The 25135-nt window shown below is 39.6% G+C and overlaps 1 long non-coding RNA gene across 2 annotated transcripts; it reads right to left on the bottom strand.

The window, feature by feature from the left end:
• Window positions 1-349: 349 nt before the first annotated feature.
• On the bottom strand, window positions 350-24810 carry LOC122549356 (uncharacterized). 2 transcript variants are annotated; one of them, XR_015756910.1, is made up of 4 exons: window positions 24638-24810; window positions 21692-21770; window positions 19702-19776; window positions 350-446 (listed from the first exon to the last, which is right to left on the bottom strand). It is a non-coding gene; the product is annotated as an uncharacterized LOC122549356 (long non-coding RNA). The 2 variants fall into 2 exon arrangements; XR_015756909.1 differs by lacking the exon at window positions 350-446 and adding an exon at window positions 17936-18213.
• Between the last annotated feature and the right edge of the window lie 325 nt (window positions 24811-25135).

Raw genomic sequence — 25135 nt, forward strand, 5'->3', positions numbered from 1 at the left:
GGCATATTTTATTAGGAGATTACAACATGTCCCAGAATGAAGTGAAATCATTATTCAGTTAATGCCTTTTGATTACTGACTAAAGTGTGTATTTTCTGAAATGATCCATATTTAACCTTCTGTTTTCATATTTTATAATTTGCTTTGTCTCCATAGTGTTAAATTATTTGCATAATAGGTGAACTTGTTGCCATGAGGATAAATGTAACCAAAACAATCAAATTTGCTGAATGAACCCCACATGAAACAATTGCCAACAACGTTTTGCTTTTTGCTTTTATTTCAAAATAACTCAGTTGCTCCATAGAAGTGTTCTCATAATTTGCGATGCCACCATTCTGATAGAGATCTGAGGCATGGTGCATTTAGCATTACTTGGCTAAGTTCCTGCTATACCTTTTTAATTCTTCATTTCAATAATAGCAGCCAGGGTTCAAACAATGTGCCTGTAAAAAACACTTGAAGTTAGATAGCATCCAGAACAAAGTTGCCAACTTGCTTTTTCTATTCAGCTTCACCCTTCATTCCCTTAATCAGTGAAGGACGGAGGCAACAGTCAGTACATTTACAAGGTGCACCGCAGTAACACACTTTTAACCAAACCTGCAAGTTCTGCCACCTAGAGAGACTAGGTGAACAGATACATGGGAGCATCACCAGTGCAAGTACCACTATGAGTCACTTGCCTTCCTGACAGCATTGTGGATGGAACTGCAGTAGTTCAACAAGGCAGCTCGCCACTTTTTTGAGCAATTTTGTGAAATAACTGCTGGCCTAGCCAGTGCCAACCACATTCCTGGAATGAATATAAGATAAAAATAAAAGTTTCTTTATCTCTGGTGTCTTCCAATTAATTCCAACATTATTGCAATGAAATGTCAGGAAAACTTTCTATAAAATAATCTTCAAGAATACTTTGCCAATTTGATTGTCACAGTCTATACGAAGATTGAAGTCATCCATTATTATCACACGATCTGTTGGGTTTTGCTCTTGCTTCATGTCTAACATCCATCCCAAAGATCTTCAATTTACATTTCTTTCTTGTCCCTTTCCTTAGAGGTAAGATCACATTACTTGGGAGGGGACTGGAAATGCTACAGAGCTTAGGATGCAAAGCTTGGTTGTCAGAAGTTAGTTTGTAAAGATAAGTTTAGATTGCAGGTTCTGAATTGTAATTGACTTTGGATTTTGCCACACAATTGCAACCTCCAAATTTTATTCCCCTCAACCAAACAAAAACATGCACACCAGAAAAGGCCAGAACATCTCCGCATTCTGCTGTTCTGGCCAGAGACTGTAACGAGTAGCATTGCAAATTTAAATTCCAGGATTGGGAATCATAATATTCAGTTGATGTCCTGTGGGTTTGCTTTAATGGTGAATTTATGAACATGCATTTCTCAGAAAAAATTGACAGCATTTCGAAAGAAACGGAAGCAATTATCAATGTTTCTGGTCTAAACTGTGATCATTTCCCCATCTCATTTAAATACTGATCTCTCAGTCCTTGTGCATTACTATGCAATATCCAACTTCTTCTTTAATGAACTCAAAATCGAACTACTGATCATTTTCAATTGCATAAAGCACAAGTGTGAAAGGACTAATTTTGCATGAATCTGTCAGAATTTTTCATTTCTTAGTAAGGCATTACTCACAAATTATTTGCTTGCAACTGAGGCATTATTTGTTAAAATTAATTACTGGCATGATTTCTGAGAAAAGCAAACCACATGATTCCAAAGTTTAAAACTGTACAAATAATTCCTGGAACCTTCACCCTTTACGGTCTGGTGTAAATGGCATATAGGGACTACTCATGGACACAATAGCAAATTGTATTGTTTACAGCTGAATTCAATCAATTTCAACTGATATAAAACCAACCATTTGACATTGAAGATGCATGATTACACCTGATTACTGTAGTTGCTTATACATATGCCTGTCCAATTGTTTTTAATGTAACTATACCTACATCTACCATTTCCTCCAGCAGTTCAGTCTATATGTGAGCCATCCTCTGAAAAAAAATTGTCCCTCAGCATTGTTTTTAAATCTTTCTCCTCTCACCTTAAAATTATGCCCCCTATTTTTAAACTCCCTCAACCTTGTTTACCATCCAGTCTACCTGTTGCAGCTTTCAAAGAACGATGTACCTGAACCCCTCGGGCTCTGTTTGACAACACTGCACAAGGCTCTACCTTTAACTAATTAAGTCCTCTGTTTATTTTGCCAAAATGCAACACTTCACATTTATCCAAATTGAACTTCATCTGCCACTCCTGTGCAAATTGACCCAATTGATGAAGGTGCTTGTGTAACCTTAGATAACCTTCACTGTCCACTCTACCACAGATTTTGGTGTCATCTGCAAATTTACTATGCTGCTTACATTCTAATTCAAATTGCTACATAAGTGGCAAACACTAGAGCACCCAACACTGACCCCTATGGAGCACTGCTGGTCAAAGGCCTCTGGTTGGAAAAATAACCACTATCTCCTACCATTAAGCCAATTTTGTATCCATCTGGCAAGCTCTCTCTGAATACCATGCAATCTAACTTTAGTAACTAGTTGGCAATGTAGAACCTTATCAAAGGCTTTACTAAAATCCATATGGACAATGTATACTGTTCTGCCTTCGTCTATCAAGAAACTTAATCAAGTTTGAGAGACAGACAAAATTTCCCACCGAGAAATCCATGCTGACAGTCCCTAATCAGTCTTTGTCTCTCCAAATGTCTGTAAATCCTGTCTCTCTAAAACCTCTCCAGCAACTTTCATACCACTGATGTTAGACTTACCAGTCTGTAGTTGCCAGGCTTTTCCTTACAGCCTTTCTTCAATAAAGGCATAATATTAGCCACCTTCCAGTCTTCCAACACCTCACCTGTGGCTGGAGGTTATACAAACATCTGCTAGGGTTTGTGCAGTATCTTCATTAGCTTAAATGTATGGCAAGCATTTCTCAACATGGAGAGGTTGGAAATGTATTCATATCTACATCAGGGCCCAACAACGCAATTAGAACCTTGATTTTAAATTCAATAGCTGTGAAACCAGACAACAAAACAGATGGAAGCTGCTGATGAAAGAAGCGTAATGAGTCTATTTGGAGCACTCCTTATGGATGAAGAGAAATGGCTGTGCTTCCTTAAGTCCCTTGAGCAGATCTACAACAGGAATTCTACTTTTTTCATCCTCCCACACAATGATCAATGACTTTACCCATCTCTCCCTGCACCACTTATAACCAACCTCATAATTGTGATTGTTGGAGACCACCCCCATCGTTACCTGGGTACAGCTTCCTGATGGTGAATATTATGGTCAACCAGTCAATTTGGTTGACTGGTGAGTGGGCAACTGAAGATTACGTTATTTCCTGTCTCTACCTTTCTTGCCGATTGAACCTGCATGTTAACCTTAAGAAATTCCTAAACTAGAACTCTCCAAATGCCTTTGCGCTTCAGATTTCTGAAGTTGCTTCCATTGAGAAAGTCTTCTCTAATCACCCTACCAAAGTGCCGATTCCACATTTTCTGACATTGTATTTTATCTGCCACTTCTTTGGCCACTAGCCGAGCCTGTTCAAGTCCTCTGCAGCCTCCCAGCTTCCTCAACACTACCTGTCCCTCTACCTATTTTAAATCATCTGCAAACTCAGCAACAATGCTCTCAGTTCCTTTGTTCATATGGTTAATAGTTGTGAACAGCTGTGGTCCCAACACTAATCCCTGCTGAACTCCACCTGTCACTGGCTGCCATCCTGAAAAAGACCCTTTCATCCTCACTCTCTGCTTTCTGCCAGTCAGCCAATCCTCTAGCCATACTGTACCTTGGCAAAGGCCTTTTGGAAATCCAAATATGTCCATTGGCTCTTCTTTGTCTAACTTGATTGCTACTTCTGCAAAAAATTCTAACTTCAAAGATTTGTCAGGCAAGGCTTCCCCTTCATGAAGTTGTGCTGACTCAGCCCTATTTTATGATGCAGTTCCGAGTGCTGTGCAATCTTACCCTTAATTATGGATACTAAAATCTTACCAATGATCAAAGTCAGGCTAACTGGCCTATTGTTTCCTGTCTTCTGCCTCCCTCCCTTCTTAAACGGGTATTTTATTTGTGACTGAAGTAAGTCCATCTGCTTTCTGGGCCACCAATGTATCAAAGGACAGGACAGTGGGGGTAGGCCAATCTGTAATTACATTGTTAGTGGAGGGCTATTGAAGTGTTAGCTTACTTATTGAAAAGAAATGTTGCAGAGGGATCTTTCAACAGACCTTAGTCCCTGTAATAACTCAGTACGTCCGACTGGAAAGGATAATTTCTAGTTGAACACCAAAACCGAGCCAATACTCCTGGGTCTGCCTCTTTTCTCCCCTTCTAAAGCTGTTTTTTCTTTGTTATATTCAGAAGTGCTTTTACACACAACTGAATGTATTTTTCCATCACCAAATCACCATGACATTTATTTTGTTTTTAGCTATTAACTGCCACTTAGGTCTGCTTTATTCTTTTTACTGTCTTCATAATCAGTCTTTAAATATTTTCATCATCTACAACCTGGATCTGATTTATTTTAAATTATCCTTCAATTTTATCACACCTTTCCCACCATCAAATCATCTTGACTTTGTTTTGCCATTAACCCCCAACCAGTAAATCATTCTGGTAGCCAATTAGAAATTTATATGTAAGGCCCATCATGTGCAATGCAAACCATCAAAAGTGAGGGAAAGCAGGAAGGGTCTAATTCTGATTTGGTTTCTATTAAATTGGTTAGCGTCACCTCTGCCTTTTGCCTATATTGCACCTGGAAAAACAGACTCAGAGTATGCAAATATCTTTACATTTTAGTCATATAACAAAATTGCAAGCATTTAGTTTGGGGAGATCATGGTTTTTGAAACTGCCAAGAAAAGTAAGTAACATTGTACTTGCCACTAAAGTTAGGTTTCAGAAATATGCTGATTTCAGATTTGAACACCGACTGCTGCATTAGAAGAATTATATACTTGGGGGGATGTGTAATATCCTACTGTGTATATATCCCAAAAATTGAGAGATGTGAAAAGATTATTTTTCTGTCAGGCAAGCTGGCTTGATTTCTTCTTGGTTTTGTCTATTTACAGTATAAGTAACAATAAAGCAAATTCAGCTTCATAAATCAGTCTCAGTAATAACAATCCATAAGAATGGGCCTGAATTTTTTTTCCTGTTAGTTTTAACTTTAGAATATATTTGTTTATGCATTGAGTAATGATGATACTGGGGTCATTTTGATCTTGAGAAGCTACTGAGGCTATGTCAGTAGAGATACTTTTGTTAAGTGGAATGCTTAACTATGTATTCAACCCACTCATTCTGTCCAAGACGGATGAACTGCTACCAACTCTCACTGGTACAAATATTTCAAAACATCAGAAACTGGGAAAGGGGTGGGTGGTGTACTGGTGAAATAGTGCAGTAAGTAAATTTAAAAGGATCACAAAGATATAAAAAGAAAAATGTTGATTTTATATCATGCACTTCAAAATGTATTTTGCACAGTCTGCTAGTATTAAACGATTATGCCAAATGATACAATAAAAGCTATATTTATTTCACCAAACCATATATAATATATAACGCATTAGCAATAAGAGCACCCCTCCCCACATTCCCCATGCTTGTTAAACATAATAATGTTTCCGAGCCTTGAGGTGAAGATTTGTTTTATTTCTCAAATGTATGTAACAATCATAACTATCCAAATTGGACTTACATTTGAGATGTAAGAAAGCTGTGCTTTCCATACATAAAACCATGAGCCATACAAGCAGAAGTAGGTTTCACCACATTTTCAGCATTTGCTACTTTCCCTTTTAATCTTATTGTGAAGGCAAAAGCAGATTCCTTCCAGGACTTTTTAAAAAATGTGCCTAATGTCTACAACTGAAAAGGTGAATAGACTCTGGGTTATACGTGTTGCAACCTGCAATGTGACTGGTCATGTCTATGAAATTATTACACTTAGATGCAGTGCATTTCTAGGGAGATTTATAGCTTCTTATGGCCTACAATGAATTCTGGTTGTAAACCTTTGTTGTATCGAAAAGCGGGTGGGATGTTGAAAACTTTAGAGATCTTTTATAATGTAAGAAACAATTCAAATAGCGGCAATTCGATTTTGATCAGCTGCCAGGCCTTAAATTGTGCATCGTTTATGTTGCAGTTACCAATAACGCAAAAACAATGAGTTTCGTTTTTAAAATCCTGTTTCTCCAACTGTTGTTACAGTATAAACGCCACTCCATGCTAGAAAAAAAATGACTAACAGCTTTCTAAGTGGTGCCCTGAATCTGCTCATGTGTCAAGTGAGGCCAAACTGGATTTTGAGATGCTCATTGACACCATAACTGATTTTAGGGCTACTGCTACTGATAGAAAAACAGGACAAATGCAGCATATATGTAAATAATTTTGAGAAAACTTTAACCTACTTCATCTGAATATGTTGTCACTTCCATCTTTTTTTTCTCTGAATCAGATTTTTTTTTATTTCACTGTTTAGAGTGAAGTAGCAACTGTTTGATCAGAAGTTATGTAAACTTCCTGGAAAGGGAGTTGTATTTCAAGTAGCAGTCAGCAGAAAAATCATGGAAATTTTTATTCTCCCTAATACAAGAAGAGTGATGCCAATTGAGTAAAGATAAACAAAGATATAGAGTAAATAATGCCTTATCATATCTTTCAGAAATTGCCTCTTCTTATTGAATTAGCCATTTTGAAACCAGGGGACCATTTTAATGTAAATTAAAGTCATGGTCATTTCCACATGGCAATATCTTCCAAACTAGTGTATCATCCATTCATTTCTCAGCCTTTGTTTTCCTCTGCTTTGTTATAAAATTATTCATATATGACAAATATTATTTAAATTAATTATTACCTTGCAGGAATCTTTTGACCATTTTTCCACAGATAGCTTTTTAATGGTAACGGTTTATCTTTAAACATGAGTTTTAAAATGAAATTTAGTGGCCCATATTTGAAAAAGGAGGATGGGAGATATAAGTAAAATGTATTTAAAAGCCTAACCTTAATATGATCAGCAATGAAGGGGACGTTATAGAATCATACAGCACGGAAACAGACCCTTCAGCCCAACCAGCCCAGGCTGACCATAAACCCAAACTAAACAAGTCTCAACTGCCTATGTTTGGCCCTTATCCTGCCAAACACTTCTTATTCATGTATTTTTCTAAATATCTTCTAAATGTAACTGTACCTATATCCACCACTTTCTCTGAAAGTTCATTCCACAGACAAACCACTCTGTTTTAAAAAAAAAAGTTGCCCCTCTTGTCTTTTTTACATCTTTTTCAAAAATATCCCCCCCCCCCCCCCCCCCCCCAGTATTGAAATTCTCAACCTTAGGGGAAAGACATTGAGAGTGTGTTGCTGGAAAAGCACAGCAGGTCAGACAGCATCCGAGGAGTGGGAAAATTGATGTTTCAGGCCAGAGCCCTTCATTGGGGCCTGACCTCCTGCGCTTTCCTAGCAACACTCTCTCAGCTCTGATCTTCAGCATCTGTAGACCTCACTGTCTCCTTAAGGGAAAGACACCTGCCATGCATCTTATCTATGCCTTTCATGATTTAATGGACTTCTATTATAAGGTCCCCCTCAAACCCCTATACTCTAATGAAAAAAAAACTAGACTATCTGGCCTCACCTTATAACTCAAACCCTCTGTTCCTGGCGATACCTCAGTAAATCTATGGTCTCACCTTTGATTTTTGCATGAAACCAATTTTGAGTGTTGTTACAGGTTCCTGCCATCCAGAAAATTGGACTGGTCAGAAACCAAATTCCAGCTTATTGTAAAAATAGTAAAGAGGGACTGAAGGCTTACTTCTTACCTAGGAAGCTCAACCACAAAAATCTTTTAAAAACTGGAAGATAATAAAATTATTTGTTCAATACTGATAGGACTACCTAATGATGTAGGAAAGTGTATTCTTTATTTTATATACTTACAAGGAAATATATTGCACCAATTGTGAATCTGATCATAATTATTGCTCTGCACATTTTACAATGAAATAAACAATTAATTGATGTGTAGCATGCCTCATATATTGTTAGCTTTACTCTTGGCCAGATCAAGACATTTAAAATGTTCAAAAAAGTTCAGGTCACATATTATTGTTTCATCTTCAGTTACATTATCATAGAAGCACATGATAAGTCAACTTCCCCAAAGTTAAGATGCCAGCCAAATTGTGGCCAATGAATGTTTTTCCACAAGATTTGAATTAAAGAAGCAAAATTTACTAAAATGACATGAATGGTTGAACAAAATTTGGACTTGGCACATTCTTGATAGCTGAGGTCCAATGCCACAGCATTACCTAAAACTCTCTCTCTCTCTCTCTCTCCTCACATCATGTACACTTGGTAATCCCCCACTCCCACTTGAGGTATTTACTTGAACTCACAATATACAGACCTAAACAGACATTCATACATGTGTGTGTGCTCCTGTTTTTAGATTAGATTGAGTTATCAGGAATGCTAGGTTACAAAAGAGAAGTTTCACGATAGAAATCCATCAGAGACACCTCTGACTACATTTGCACATGCCCCCTGATACTGCAGAAAAGGAACATGAACGATCTAGAAGCTGCTCCTTTGTTTTCCCTTGATATTGAGACATTGTGTCAAGTCAGTGGTATACCTAAAATGGTAAAGAAATTATTCCAATTCAGAGTAAAATTAATACAGTCATACAGCATAGAAACAGACTCTTTGGTCCAACTTATCAATGTTGACCAAGTTTCCCAAACTCAATTACTTCTACTCACCTATGTTTGGCCCATATCCGTCTAAACCTTTCCTATTCGAATAGCTGTCCAAATGTCTTTTAAATGTTGTAACTGTATGTGCATCTACCACTTCCTCTGGAAATTCATTCCACACACGAACCACCCTCTGTGAGAAAAAGTTGCCCTCAGGTCCCTTCTAAATCTTTCTCCTGTCACCTTAAAAATATGACCCTTGATTTGAACTCCCTCACTCAAGGGAAAAGACTGTCGCTAATCACATTGTCAGTGTCCCTCATGATTTTATAAACCTCTATTAAGTCATCCCTCAATCTCTACATTCCAATGAAAAAGGTCCCAGCCTATCCAGTCTCTTTCTATAATTCAAACTGTCCAGCAGAACCCTCTCCAATTTAATAATAAGCTTCCTATAGCAAGGCAACCAGAACTGTATGCAGTACTCCAAAAGTGGCCTCACTAAGGTTCTGAACAACTGCATCATGGCCTCCCAATTCCTACACTCAATGGTCTGAGAATTGAAGGCAGGCATGCTAAATGACTTCTTAACCATCTTGTCTACCTATAACGCAACTTTCAAAGAACTGTGTACCTGCACTCCTTGGTGTCTCTGTTTGACAGCACAACCCAGGACCCTGCCATTAACTGTATAAGTCCTGCCCTGCTTTGCCTTACCAAAATGCAATACCTTACATTTATCCAAATTATACTCCTCTGTCACTCCTCTGTCCATTGACCCAATTGATCAAAAGCCCTTTTTAATCTTAGATAACCTTCCTCAGTGTCAAACTATACCCTCCAATCCTGAGATCAGTCATGAACATTCTCTGGAGGGTGTTATCAGCAAACTTACTAACCATACCTCTTAAATTCTCATCCAAATTGTTGAGGTAAATGACAAACTACAGTGGACCCAGCACCAATCCATGTGGAACACCACTGGTCGCAGGCCTCCAATCTAAAACGACACTAATTTCCACCTTCCCCCTCTGTCTCTTACTGTTAAGCCATTTTTGTGTCCAACTGACAAGTTCCAAGCGATCTAACTTTATTAATCAGTCTACTGTGTGGAACATTGTCAAACACTTTCCTATAGTCCAACAACATCTACGCCAAAGATTTTACAGGTATCCATAAAGGGGATTTATAGACAGATTTAAATAAGCATGTCAAACCTTAGAAAATTATTCTTATTTTTTATTTGGCGCAATAAATTGTGAGAAATGCAGAGGAAATCCCTTTTTGTCCAGGAGACCTTATTCCTAAACTAACTCTCTCAGCTGAAACTCTGTAAGGGTTTATTAATCTATAATCACTCATTTGTCAAAAGAACTGGCCTTGTAGAATGCAATATTGAGAGACTGTCGCCATGTGCTTGATTCCCATACATTCTAACACGCTATTTGCTATGGGTTCCACATGATGGCAGTGTCATCAGTACTTCTGGGTACTTCCAAGCAGTTATGCCTCTATGTACTTTTGCACATAAGATTGGACTGAAGTGACACTTATGACCTGAATAGGATTTAAACTTCATTTGTATCTAAAAATACATTCGGTTGATATGCATTACACGGGTTTGGATTTTATTTGCCTCAACTGGAGTTTGATCCTTTGACAGTTGGAACCTGTAGCTCATTCAAAGGCTCCCACGATCCTGTGCACTTAATGCATAGGGCAGAGTTCCAAATGGCTAATTGCTCTCGGCTCCAAAAACTTACTAGTTAACTGATGATAAGAGAGTCGGGAAAAAGAGGCGTAAATTTGTTTTTCCACATCCTTTACATACACAGCTTCAAAATAAGTACTGATAAGTGGGTCAAAGGCAAGTTTAATCCATTCAGATTTCCAGTTGAAAGTGCTTATTGAATTGATTTTTTTAAAAAAATGCATCAACTCTGCAAACAGCAAAGGTAAAATCAAAATAATAACGTTCTGCAAAAGGAGAAAGTTCATCCAATTCAGTAAAGGTTTATCGCAATTTCTGAATGTATTGCAAAGCAAATTCTGTTTTTTCAAGTGGTTAAAGGGTGTGTCAGTGGCTACCTCACAATGGTATTATGCAGGAAAAACAGCTTCGAGATCTACTGCTGTTGGCTAGTTTCCAATGAGGTGAGAGAAAAGTAGGTAGGTTTCTCCTGCCAGTTCGGAGTCCCTGCACCACCAGTCTCTCTCATAGTGACACATAGCAATTAGGAGGGATCACCAGAGGTGTCATATGTAACGTGTAACATGCCCTGAAGTCCACCCAGTAGGTCCCAGCTATGAGTTTAGATTAGATTAGATTAGATTACAGTGTGGAAACAGGCCCTTCGGCCCAACAAGTCCACACCGACCCGCCGAAGCGAAACCCACCCCTACCCCTACATTTTGCCCCTTACCTAACACTACAGGCAATTTAGTATGGCCAATTCACCTGACCCTGCACATCTTTGGACTGTGGGAGGAAACCGGAGCACCCGGAGGAAACCCACGCAGACACGGGGAGAACGTGCAAACTCCACACAGTTAGTCGCCTGAGGCGGGAATTGAACCCGGGTCTCTGGCGCTGTGAGGCAGCAGTGCTAACCACTGTGCCACCGTGCCGCCCACAACAAGTCCACACCGCCCCGCCGAAGCGCAACCCATCCATACCCCTACATTTACCCCTTACCTAACACTACAGGCAATTTAGCATGGCCAATTCACCTGACCTGCACATCTTTGGACTGTGAGAGGAAACCGGAGCACCCGGAGGAAACCCACGCAGACACGGGGAGAACGTGCAAACTCCACACAGTTAGTCGCCTGAGGCGGGAATTGAACCCGGGTCTCTGGCGCTGTGAGGCAGCAGTGCTAACCACTGTGCCACCGTGACGCCCTATTACTTTCAATTTGTTTTGTAGCTTCATAGTTGGCCATGATTTGGAAATAGAGAGCTGACCAGCATCTTTTCTTCCTTGGGGTTTTATGTGTGGAATCAAGAGGAAGAGCAGAAACTGCTATATCTGGAGCCTGCTGGGTTACAGCCTGCAAATCTGATTTAGTGTGGAGTTTGCAAGTTCCTGCCTGCAAATCTGATTTAGATGGCTGGACTAGACCTTTCCACTTAGATGATGATCCCTTTAAGTAAGCACCTTCCATCTAAATCTGTAACCCAGCAGGCTCCAGATATAGCAGTTTCTGCTCTTCCTCTTGATTCCACACATAAAACCCCAAGGAAGAAAAGATGCTGGTCAGCTCTCTATTTCCAAATCATGGCCAACTATGAAGCTACAAAACAAATTGAAAGTACACCATACCTTTGAGGGCTCAAAGGCGGAAATGCCTACTCCTGCTCATAGTTTATCAGTTCTTCATAATAAATGGAGAGACACTTTCCACTGAGAGAATCTGTATGTGACTTGGGAGTTCATGAGTTGTAAATTCAGCTTGACTCATGTCAGGATAGGTCAGTACTGGTTGCCTCTGACCAAGGGAGGGATCACTGCATTCTCTCAGTCAGTCATGATGAAGGAGCGATGCTCCGAAAGCTAGTGCTTCCAATTTAAACCTGTTGGACTATAACCTGGTGTTGTGTGATTTTTTAACTATGTATACCCCAGTCCAACACCGGCATCTCCAAATCATCCCACAGCAAGCATTGTCATTTTATCAAAGCACAAAGATGATCGAGGGGATAGCAGAAACGTTGTATTGTTTATATGTAGAACAGAATTTTACACTGGGTGAGAATGAAATGAAGATGATAAGGATATTCTCAGGTAAAGATATTAATTTATAAGTATTTTTAATACCATTTTTCCACAAGGTATTTGAAAATAAATGATTTTTCCTATTGTTTGAACAAAATGCATGTCCACAAATTTTGTAAAAAGATGCCTTAATGAGAAATGGTTAATATTATAAACAAGTTGCTTTCTCCACTTTGGCCTATCAGTCTTGTGTGTACAGAAACCAGAGGAAGCAGGATTTCAAACCTGGCAAAATGACTGCAGCTTGTTAAAGGTTATGAGGAGATGGCTGTGGTGAAGAGTTTATAAATGCTGGAGATTGTTAGAATCCATTAGTCACATTGTGTATCAAAGCATGCTGCTTATTTTATACTGTGTAAATTAGTTGTAACTTTGAAACAAATAAGGTGGATCATTGTGGCTATTCTGTTGGCTTACCTTGCTGTGAAATACTGATTTGATTTTTGATTAATTAGTTGATTTCTATCAAACCTCATTTCACCAAATTGTTTCTCAGTCTGCTTTCCAACAGATTGAATTCTAAACGGTACAAATATCCAATTCAAATCAAACACAAACGCATTAAGAGCATTATCTCTTACCTTGTGGTGCAAAGAGGTAAAGGGAAATGTGAGTCAATTGCAGAAAGCACACTAGTGTGACTGATCCTTTTGAACCTGAGAATGTATATCTAGCATACACACACACCAAAAGTTATACAGAAGATCAAATGATGTATATCACATATGTTTATTGGTTTGCCTTGATACAAAACGTGAACTTACCTTGTTTCAGGCTCCAGGAGAAAGTGAGGACTGCAGATGCTGGAGATCAGAGCTGAAAATGTGTTGCTGGAAAAGCGCAGCAGGTCAGGCAGCATCCAAGGAGCAGGAGAATCGACGTTTCGGGCACGAAGGGCTCATGCCCGAAATGTCGATTCTCCTGCTCCTTGGCTGCTGCCTGACCTGCTGCGCTTGTTTCAGGCTCCAACAAAGATTCAATTTTGAGTAGGATACGAGTGCCGACACATAATGAGACAAGGTGCATATGCTCTGTGCCACAAAACCATAAGACGTAGGACAGAATTAGGCCATAGGGCCCATCGAGTCAGTGCTATCATTCAATCGTGGCTGATATTGCCAATCCCATTCTCCTACCTTCTCCCTGTTTCCCTTGATTCCCTTACCAATGAAAAATTTATCTATCTCTGTCTTAACTACACTCAATGACTTGGCTTCGACAGCTCTCTGCAGCAATGAGTCCATAGGTTAACCACCTTCTGGTTGTCCCTTCACTCTGAGGCTATGACCTCAGGTCCTACTAGTGGAAACACCTTCACAATGTTCACTCTATTCAGGCCTCTCAGTGTACTGAAAGTTTCATTCAGATTCCCCTCATCCTTCTAAACTTTATCAAGTACAAACCCAGAGTCCTCAACTGCCCCTCATGTCAGGCTCTTCACAGAATCGTAGAATTCCCTACAGTGTGGAAGCAAGCCATTTGCCCTATTGAGACCACACTAGCCCTCCCAACAGCATCCCTCCCAGACCCACCCTGCATCTCATCCACCTAGCTTGTGCATCCTGAGACAATACAGGGCAATTTAGCTTGGCCAATCCACCTAACCTGCACATCTTGGGACTGTGGGAGGAAAAGGGAGCACCCGGAAGAAACCTGCGCAGACACGGAAAATATGCAAACTCCACACAGACAGTCATCAGAGGGTGGGATTAAACTTGGAGCCCTGGTGCTGTGAGGCAGCAATGCTGACTACGGAGCTACCATACTGTCCCTGGGATCATTTTTGTAAACCTCCTCTAGACCGTCTCCAAAACAACACATCCTTCCTTAAATATGGTGCCAAAACTGCTCAGATTATTCCAAATGTGGTCTGATGCAGAGCCTTATACAGCCTCAGCAGTACATCTCTGCTCTTGTATTAGTCTTCTTGAAATGAATGCTAACATTGCATTTATCTTCCTAATCATTAACTGAACCTGCATGTTAACTTTAAGAAAGTCCTGAACTAGGACTCCCAAGCCCCTTTGTGCTTCAGATTTCCAAAGCCTTTCCCTATTTAGAAAGTAGCCTACACTTTATTCTTCTAACCAAAATGCATTACCTCACACTTTCTGACATTGTATTCCATCTACTACTTCATTGCCCACTCTCCTGCCTGCTGAAGTCTTTCTCAGCATCCCCACTTCCTCAACACTACCTGATCCTCCACCTATCTTTGAGTCATCTACAAACTCAGCAACAATGCTCTCAGTTCCTTTGTCAAGATTGTTAATGTACAATGTGAATAGTTGTGGTCCCAACATAGACCCTTGTGGATCTCCATTAGTCATTGGCTGTCATCTTGAAAAAGCCCCCCTTATCCTCAAGCTCTGCCTTCTGCCAGTCAGCCAATCCTCTATCCAGGCAGTATCTTGCCCCAGTATCATGGACTGTTATCTTATTTAGCAACCACTTTGTCAAAAGCTTCTGGAATCCAAATGGATCACGCCCACTGGCTCTCATTTGCCTGACTTGCTCATTACCTCCTCAAAAAAGTCTAACAGATTTGTCAGGCATGACCACTTCATGATGAAACCAGACTGGCTCAGCTCTATATTGCAGCAACGTCCAAGCATTCTACAATCTCATCCTTAATAGTAGGCTCTCAAATCTTACCAGTGACCAAGCTCAGGCTAACCAGCCAATAGTTTCCTGTCTTCTGCCTCTCTCTCTTCTTAAACAGGACTGTTACATTAGCTACGTTCCTGTCCTCTGGCACCCTCCATGACTCTAGTGATATCTGAAAGATCATCACAAATGCCTCCATAATCTCCTCAGTTACCTCTTTCAGAACTCTTGTGTAGTCTATCAGGTCTAGATGATTTATCCACTTTCAAACCTTTCATCCTCCCCAGCACCTTCCCCTTCTGTTAGCCACTGCCCCAGATTCTCTTGAAGTTCTGGTATGCTGCTCGTGTTTGCCACTGTAAAATCTGATGTAGAATTCCTGTTCAGTTCCTCTGTCAATTCTTTGTTCCCCATTTCTACTTTTCCAACCTCATTTTCCAGTGGTCCAATGTTTTCAGTCTATCCACAAAACTGAAGGTCCCCTTCATCATAGAGTCGTATAGCACAGAGAGAGCTCTTCATACCATCGAGTCTATGCTGACCTATCTATACTATCACACTTGCCAGCACTTGGCCCATAGCCTTGAATGTTACAACATTTCAACTGCTCGTCCATGTCCAAGTTTGTGAGGTCTCTTCAGGCTTCTCTTACATTTTGTAATTCTAAAGAAATGTGTTAATTTCTTGTCTAACAATAAGGCAATATCACATGAATTTCTGTATAGCTTAGGTCCCTATATGAAGAATTTGGAATTTGAACTCTGCTTGAAAATTTGATACCTTTTATCATTGACATTATTTCTGACTATTGTTGTTTCTCTTATTTAAATTATTTACTTGAAAGCTGTTTCAATTATTTTCTGATTTTATTCTGTGGATGTACATCTTGCTGATTTAACCATCCTATGGTTTAACTGGTTCATTCAGTCCAATCATATTAAATATTGAATCTTCTTCAACAAGTTTTCTGTAGATTGTAATTATTTCTTTTATTGCAGGATAATAAAGTATAAAATTTTATAAGGCCTTATCCTTAAGGAATTTTAACTTTTGTTTTCTCTTAATCTGAATTTTTCTTTAATTTCTGTTAAAGTTGATAAAGATCTGACTGACACAATGTGATCTTCTCTGCATTGCAGCGGGGAGATGCAGACCAGGTGATCACTATATAGAACTTCTACACTCTGTCTGTAAAAATGATCCTGAACTCCCAGTTGCCTGCTACTTCATCACATCATCGCTTCCCCACCTCAATGTTCTATCACCAGGTCGACTGCAGTGTTCCTGTGAGCCTCAACAACTCAAAGAACAGCATCTCATTTTCATTTGAGATACAGCAGTTGTTAGGACTCATAATCAAGCTCTAAAGTTATTGAATTTGATATTGTCTTTCCATGTTTATTACCCATCCCTCCGCACCCTGGTCCTGCCTTGACATGGGTTGTTTTCATCACTGCCTATCCATTCTCTGCGACTCTCAGATCTCATCATCACTAGTTCAGCTTTACTTCTATCCTGTTTACTATCAATAATCCCTTTGTCTGCCTATCTCTTTCATCATCTCTCTCTCAGCTCTGTCTGTATCCATCCAATCATATCTACATCACCCCCAACACCCCCACCCCTATATTCAGCATAAACACCTTTTCCTAATTGTTATCAGTTTGGATAAAATCTCATTAGATTCAAAACATTAACTCAGCTTTCTCTCAACCGATGCTGTCAGACTTGCTGAGTTTCTCCAATGGTCTCTGTGTTTGTTTCCGATTACCAGCATCCTCAGTTCTTTGATTTATCCAACATAACATCCCTGTTCTTACAACCTATGTAACAAATACCTTAACCATCCTATTAACCTGTCTGGTCAACTTTGGGCAAGAACACAACATCCCTCTGTTTCTCTGAGCTCCCCAGTGTCTCACCATTCATTAAGAATTCTCTCATTTTGTTACTACTTTACCTCACACTTATCAGTGCTAAGTTTCATCTCTCACTGATCTGCCCACCTGATTAACCCATCTGTATTTTCCTGTAGCCAAAGACCTTCTTCTGCAGTATTACAACCTGATTAATCCTTGTGTCATTTGCAAACTTACTTGTCATCTCCCCCCATATTCTCATCTCTAATCATTTACATATATCATGAACAATATACCTGGAATAATTCTCATATCTTTCATGCACTATCTTTAAACTCTCCACATCTTTCAGAGTGCTGTGCCCTGATTAGGACTTTGGGTACCCAATAATTCAGCTGAGTTTGGAACAATTCTAGAAAGCTGCATCATAGTTCCTTGCTTTTGTACTGTGTACCTCTGTTTATAGAACCCAGGATCCCATCTTTATTACTGCTCTGCCACCTTCAACAAAATATGCACATGTACTCCTGGTCCTTTCTATTCCCACTCTCTATTCAGAATTGTGTACTTTACTTTGTATCGCTCCCCCTTATTCTTCCTATTAAAATAAATAATTTCACAATTCTCTGCATTAAATTTCATCTGTCACGTGTTTGGCCATTCCATTGGTCTGCCTGTTCTTCTGGAAACCATCAAGATCATTTCCACAAACCATACTTTCAAGTTTTGTGTTGTCATCAAATTTTGAAATTATGTTCTGTACATCCAAGTTCGGGGATAGTGATAGTGATGGATGTTTTGCAGCAAGGTTTTCACCATCCTGGGAAGTGATGCTTGGCCAGATTCCTGATGAAGGGCTTTTGCCCGAAACATCGATTTTCCTGCTCCTCAGATGCTGCCCGACCTGCTGTGTTTTTCCAGCACCACTCTGATCTAAACCCGAGATTATTGTTCTTGTTTATTGTTGCAAAACTTAGTAAATTTGTAAAGATTGAAATTTTTTGACATTCAATTTGAGAAAGAAATTAGAATATGAGTTTATGTATCATTCCTCTGACACTTTTTATTATAAGTCTTTTTCTACTTATAGATGTGCCAAAGTAAGAGGCATGGCCTGTCATTCTTCCAGTTCATTATTAAATGGCATCAGGACAGATTGCAGGAAGGACACTTGGATGAAGCTAGAGGAAGAAAATAAAGCAAAAAGAACTGTTGAGGCTGGAGATCTGAAATGAAAATAAAAATTGCTGAAGAAACTCGGCAGATCTGACAGTATCTGTGGTGAGAAAGCCGAATTGTCCACAGTCCAATGGTGTGCAGGTTAGAGTGAATTGGCCAAGCTAACTTGCCCATAGTGTTCAGGGATGCGTAGGTTACGTGCATTAGTCAGGGGAAAAAGGAAAATAATAAGTAGGGGAATAGGTCTAGGTGGGTTACTCTTCGGAGGGTCAGTGTGGACTTGTTGAGCTGAAAGGTCTGTTTCCACACTGTAGGGATTCTAATTCTAATTCATTCATGTTTTGAGTCCAGTAACGCTTCTTTAGAACGGAGAGGAAGAAATCTGATGTGCACTTCTCTTTAGAGGTTCTGATGTGACTCTAGCTTGGCAGATTAAGAATTGCATTCCTATGCTCTGGGCATCTTACCCTGACACACATGAATGACATGGCCAGGAAGGGACATGGTGAAGCTAAGGTTATAAGGGGTATAGAACCTTATTCCTCACTTTAACTTGTCTTTAAGGAACTGTGGTTTGCTGTGTGGTTTATGTCATTGAACAAATATGTTGATGTGATTCACTGTCTTAACTGTCCTATGTTGACCTTTCAGCATACAGTTCTGGTTGCCACATTACCAAAAGGATGTGGATGCTTTGGAGAGGGTGCAGAGGAGGTTCACCAGGATATTGCCTGGTATGGAGGGTTAGCTATGAAGAGAGATCGTGTAGATTAGGACTATTTTCATTAGAAAGATGTAGGTTGAGGGGGGACCTGATTGAGGTCTGCAAAATCATGAGAGATATAGACAGGGTGGATAGCAAGAAGCTTTTTCCCAGTGTGGGGAAGTCAATAACTAGGGTCACGAGTTCAGGATGACAGGAAAGGTTTAAGGGAGATATGTGGAAATTTCTTCATGCAGAGGGTGGTGGGTGCCTGGAATGCACTCCCAGGGGAGGTGGAGGAGGTGGGCACGATGTTGTCATTTAATGTGTATCTAGACAGATACATGAATGGACAGATCCTTAGAAAGTAGGCGACAGGTTTAGATAGAGGATCTGGATCGGCACAGATTTGGAGGGCTGAAGGGCCTGTTCCTGTGCTGTAATGTTCTTTGTTCTTAAAGAAAAACTACAAATCTCCATCAGGATCTGCACAAATTACTGAATTAATCCTTTCTTGACAATTATCAATATCAGAAAATTAGCAATTATTTATCAACTGAAGAATGATAAATGATGAATGAATATGGTTACAGAGGTAGTTCACAGCAATTCAGCAATAACAACATTCTACTTTCCAATTTAATGTTTATGTTATTGACTAAGGTTGACATTAATTGGTGGAAGTCATTTCTGGTTACACTTTATAATATGATAAGTTTACAGTAAGTAATGAGACTATGGAAATAGATGAAAGGCTCTGTGTTTGTAGTTAGAAATATTTCCAGACCTTGTATGATGTCCATCAGCGCTCCATGATTGAAACTCCTGTCTCGTGATCCTATGGGAAAATGGTGTTATCCTTCTGAAACAACAACAAAAAAATCACTTGTACTTTCTGTTTCTGGTAAAATTCACCTCCCACACTCATGCCTCTGTGAGGGTAAGCTGTCTTAAATCACACCCACCCAAAAGAAACTGAACTCAATGTATCATACTGTCTCTCCTGTGATATCACTGCCCTCCGAACCACTCCTCGGCCCGTATCTCTCGGCCCGTATCCCTTAACAATGCATCCAAATGTGGTTTTGACATCTCACGTGGTCTCACCACTTACATTAGGTACCAATCAGGAGTAAGACCATCTCTAGTCACTTCCTTGGATCATTCTCCACTCCCATATATTTTCTCCAAACTTACTTCCTTCTTTCTCCCTTCCCGAAGAAAAACAGAACTCTTTCCCAATTCACTTCTATCTTCATTTTCAATATCCCAGCTGTTCTGTCACTGGCCTTTCTTTCAGCACAACATTTCTGCAGCTAACAATCTTCTCCATCACAACCTCACCCCCACCAATATTGCATTATTCCTCAAGAAAACGTTACTCTCTTTCTAGCCCTGCTTGTTTTTCCTGGTCCTGCCTCCAATTCCAATCCTTTAGCTCTAAAGGATGGAGAATTAAACCAGTGTCCTTCAGATTGGTCTGGACTACATAAAGCACTATTGAGTCATTCCCTTCCCTGCACAAACTACTCATCAATGCAGGATGATCTTGCAGTGGTGTTGCACTGTTGGTGTTGATGGTTCCTTGTGCAGATCATTTTCATATTGCTATTTTGAGAATTTATATTCATTAATGTGAGTTACAGACTTGCTGATGATCCACACTATCCTCTCACTCTATACTTCCCAATACTCAAATGGCCTTTAACCCTCCCATCATTTCAGTTGAATCAGTTTTATGTTTCCACCAATGTACACATTTTACCCCCAGAGACCCTGACCAGCGAGGTCCTGATGCCCTTTCTGCCACTGTGATTTCTGTGTCTTGAGGTCAGAGTGAGTTGACTTTTCTTAAACTCCCCCCAACTCCAAGACCACCCTATCCCCTTCCCTTTCCTACCAGATGCTACCCTACTGTCTTCAATTGACCCTTCCCCACTCCACGACTGTAATTATTCCCTCAGCTAGTGAATACAACTTAGTCAACCTCCAGTTTCAAGTTACCTACAACTTCAGCGACACTCGTAGGAACTCCCAAAAGATAACGTACAGCCCCTTCCCCACTCCTTTCGCACCTTACTGGCAGGCCATGCCCTAGAGAGTCTTTGCCAGACAACCCGACAGACCAGACATCATGGAATGGGCTTGATTATGCTGAACATCCATCATGGACACAGGTGTGAAATGGAACTGATCTCCAGATTTGATTTGGCCCAACCTGACTGACCGAGCATGGCCTATCCTGCTGACAAGAAATGGTCCAGCCTCTGGACTTACGGTAGCAATATTCCCTGCCTGACAATATTCCACCCTTGGCCACCTCTCGCAAATGTCCTACTTGCTTCACACATTGCTATGCTGTTAAGCACATAGCACTGGGTTTGTCCCTTAAAGTGCTGGACCATGCACCACCTCTGATACGGATGCAGCATCGAGCAATACAGCAACATGTCACATTGACACCTCATTGTTTGCTGCAGTCACATGCTCCTGATTCACCTCCTATACAAAGGTCTTCCACTCTTCTGTGAACTGCCTGCTTTGCTTTCTGTACTAAGGTACCATCGGTGAAACAAAAGCTGCTGCTTGACTCTGTCTACTGACAGGCCACCTGTGAAGCTTAGTCTTTTGCCATTCTCCAGTTGGGTGGACCAATGAATGAGGGACATACCCAGCCTTAAATCCCAAGGAGGAACCTACAGCAGTTGTAGAGGTTACAGCGAAGTGAAGACAATAGCCATTGAGAAAGGTTCCAACAGAGGAAACTGCATACTCACCCAGACTGGAGGCAGAAGAGTAAAGTTGACAGGTACACCCTTGGTTTCAGCAGCCAAGTTTCTGAAGCATCAAGTATCTCTTGGGCAGAAGTTAAATGGGAAGAGCAAGTTAATCAAATAAGCAGGGTCGTTAATGAGATGCAAATACATGTATATCAGCTTCTCATGATCTCGTGGCTGGACTCAGGTCTGAAGAGCAACAGTTTTTCTCAATTGCAGTAATCTGACCGATGGTTCCTCACCTGAATCAAGTCATTGCACTCAGTGTTACTCTCCCATCTCAGGGACCCTTTCAGAGTGAAAACAACTTTAGTCACAACAATATACTTTGCTTGTATTAACCTTCCTGGTTAAATTAGCATTAATTGTTTTGGGGAATAAAATGCAATGGTAGAATCAGAAAGGCGATCAATCGAGAATAGATATATTTTCTAACAGAAATCCTGAGCGGGAGAGTGTTTGATTATATCCTGGAGAAGTCACAGTAACCGCCTAGAATTAAGGTTCAACTTGGAAAAGATAAAAATTGCTCGCATTTCCTAGTAGAAGAATTTCCCAAGCTGTGGCAAGAATCACCATATGAAGGAATATGAACATGGCTGCCAAGTCTCAAAAACAGATGGGGGTGCACTTTGGACTGGTGGTGGGCATGTAAAGACGGGAGCTGTCTCCAATAATAAAACCATTCAATTTGTTCCTGCTCATGTCTGAAAATGGGTATAAGGTGCCTGACTGGGCTATGGGTTCTCTATGTGTGTGAGTTGCACGCAGTACATCCGGAAAAGATGACCTGCAAGTTTGGAGGAACTGGTTGTGACAAGGACACAGGAAGCATACATTCTTTTCCAGAATCCTTATCTTGCTTGAATTTCTATTGAATAACCGGTAGTTAAATTTTTTTGCATAATGAATTGTTTTACATTTAGGATTAAATGTCAAAACAAAGACATTGAAGAGCTCCTTTATGAAAAAAAAAACAGTTTCCATCATTGCTTGCCGTTATTGTTATCGGTACGGAATAATCGAGGTCATTGTCTAGTGACATTAATGGGGGCAAGTTAGAATCTGACTAAAATAATTAAAAACTTCCCCACTTAAGTTACATGTAACAACTAACTCGCAAGTTCCATGATGTATTTTTCATTGATAAAAGCATAAATATATTGATGCTAAACAAATCTTCAAGACAATTGTAACAAAAGCAGAGGTTACCCAAATGCAGTCAATCTAACACACACTGCAACTTAAGAGAACAACAGTTACAATAAAAATAGATCAGAGGCAGTAGTCATGAGGGTAAAAGCATCTGTTACAAGTGTCCCTCTCTCACTATTGCAGAAATACCAGAGTTATTATTATGCTGGTATTTATAGAGTGCTACATAGTATTTACAGCACAAAAAACAGACTAATGACCCACACAAGCCTCCTCATGTAAGTTGAACAAAACAACCTACTCTTTTCTCCTTCATGTGTGTACCTTGCTTCCATTTACCTATACTCATCAACTCAAATACTTCATGTGGTAACACATTCCATACATTGTATAACAAGTTTTTCTTCAATTCTTAATTGGATTCATTAATTACTATCTTATATTCATGAACTAGAAATATTTCCTCATGTTTGCCATATCAATCCCTTTAATAATCACCCCTCAATCTCTTCTGTCCTAGAGAATCAAGTCCCAAGTCTGTTTAATCTTTGCTAGGTATATACTTTCACTTCTGGGTTCAGCTTTAATTATTTGTTCTGAATAACGTGTTGAATTTACAGACATAAGTTAAAAACAGAAATAAGGCATACATGCCTCTGAACATTTTCTACCATTTGGTAAGATCTGATCCGTCTTCAACGCCACCTTCCTGACTGTTTCCTATAACCCTCAATTCTCTTATAGTTCAACAATCTATCTCTCTCCGTCTTGAATATGTTAAATGGTTCAGCCTCTGGGGTCCAGAATTCCAACGATTCACAACCATTTAACAGAGAGGAAAAAAAATCTCTGTCTTAACCTTTCTCTGAAATGATGACACCTAGTTCTGATTGATCTAAGGGTAAAATTTCTTCTCAGCATTTACTCTGTCAAGTCCTCTCAGTACCTAAGATAAAATCACCTCATGCACTTTTAAATTCCAGTAAGTGTCATCCCAACTAGTTCAAACTTTCCACATAATACGACCCCTTTAACATAATAATCAGCCCAGTGAAGTTTACATCAACTGTCTCAAAAGCACGATTATTCCTCCTTAAATCAGAAGACCAAAACTGCATGTAGTACTTGAGATCTGATTCCATCAATGCCTGTTTGATTGCAGCAAGAGTTCCTTACATTTAATATTTTATCTCCATTGCAAAAGCATGTCAAACATTACAATTGCTTTACTATTTGTTTTTGATACCCACAGATAAACTTTCTTTGATTCAATTATCAAAATAGTTTAGAGTGCAACAATATTTTATTGTCTATCTCCATTTAAATAATATTGTTTTTTCTATTGTTTCTACTTGCTTCCCAGATTATGCTCCATTTTGGAAACCTTTGCTCAATTGCGAATATTCCTTTGCTATTCGAGACTCTTATGCCTTCCATGGCATTTGCTTTCCCGTTTGTATGATCCAACGAATTTGATCATATTTCACTTGGTTCCCTCATCCAATTTACTAACATAGACTACAAATAATTAAGTCTCCAGCATTGATTCTTATGGCATCCCACTGTTGTTGCAATTTGCCAACTGGATATGACATTCATCCCTGTTCTTTGTTTTCTGTTACTTAGCCAAATCTCATTACATTCTCAAATTAATAAATCCGTCAGACACAATTTAGTTTTCTTAAACGCGTGCTGACTCTGCTTCATTGCAGTATGATTTTCTAAATGTCCTGATACTGCCTCATCAATAATTGATTCTGGAATGGTTTTAATATCAAATATTGAACTAACCGGCCAAGTGGTTCTTGGTTTCTGCCTCCTTCTATTCTTCACTTGGGATCTTACAGATACTGGGTTTCAGTCTGATTGCTGGCTGGTACCACAGGATATAGATTTAGGAAACAATCCCAAATAAGATGATCTTCATTGCCAGTTGGTTTGTCCAGTTGTTTCCAATGTGGCATCAGTCACTACAATTCAAAAAGTATTTCATTATATGTAAAGCACCTTTGGACCTCTGATAATCATGAATAGCAATATATAAAAGCGAGCGTTTCTTTTTAAGATCAAGATTGAAGTTGCCAGCATTATTGCAAACCGTGTCTTACAAGCCTACACTATTTCTTGGTTATGTTCTGTCCAAAGTGCAGCTACTATTAGGGAAACTACTCTCACTCGGTACTTCATTCCCTTGCTATTTCTTATCTTCAGGCAAATTAGTTTTACACCTTTCATCCCTTGATCTTTTGAGCTCATGAGCATGTTAATTTCATCCTTTATCAAAAGAGA

Source organism: Chiloscyllium plagiosum, unplaced genomic scaffold, assembly GCF_037043375.1.
Source record: "Chiloscyllium plagiosum isolate Xiang-an unplaced genomic scaffold, Cpla_swu_hap1 HiC_scaffold_4, whole genome shotgun sequence".
Classification (NCBI taxonomy): Eukaryota; Metazoa; Chordata; class Chondrichthyes; order Orectolobiformes; family Hemiscylliidae; genus Chiloscyllium; species Chiloscyllium plagiosum.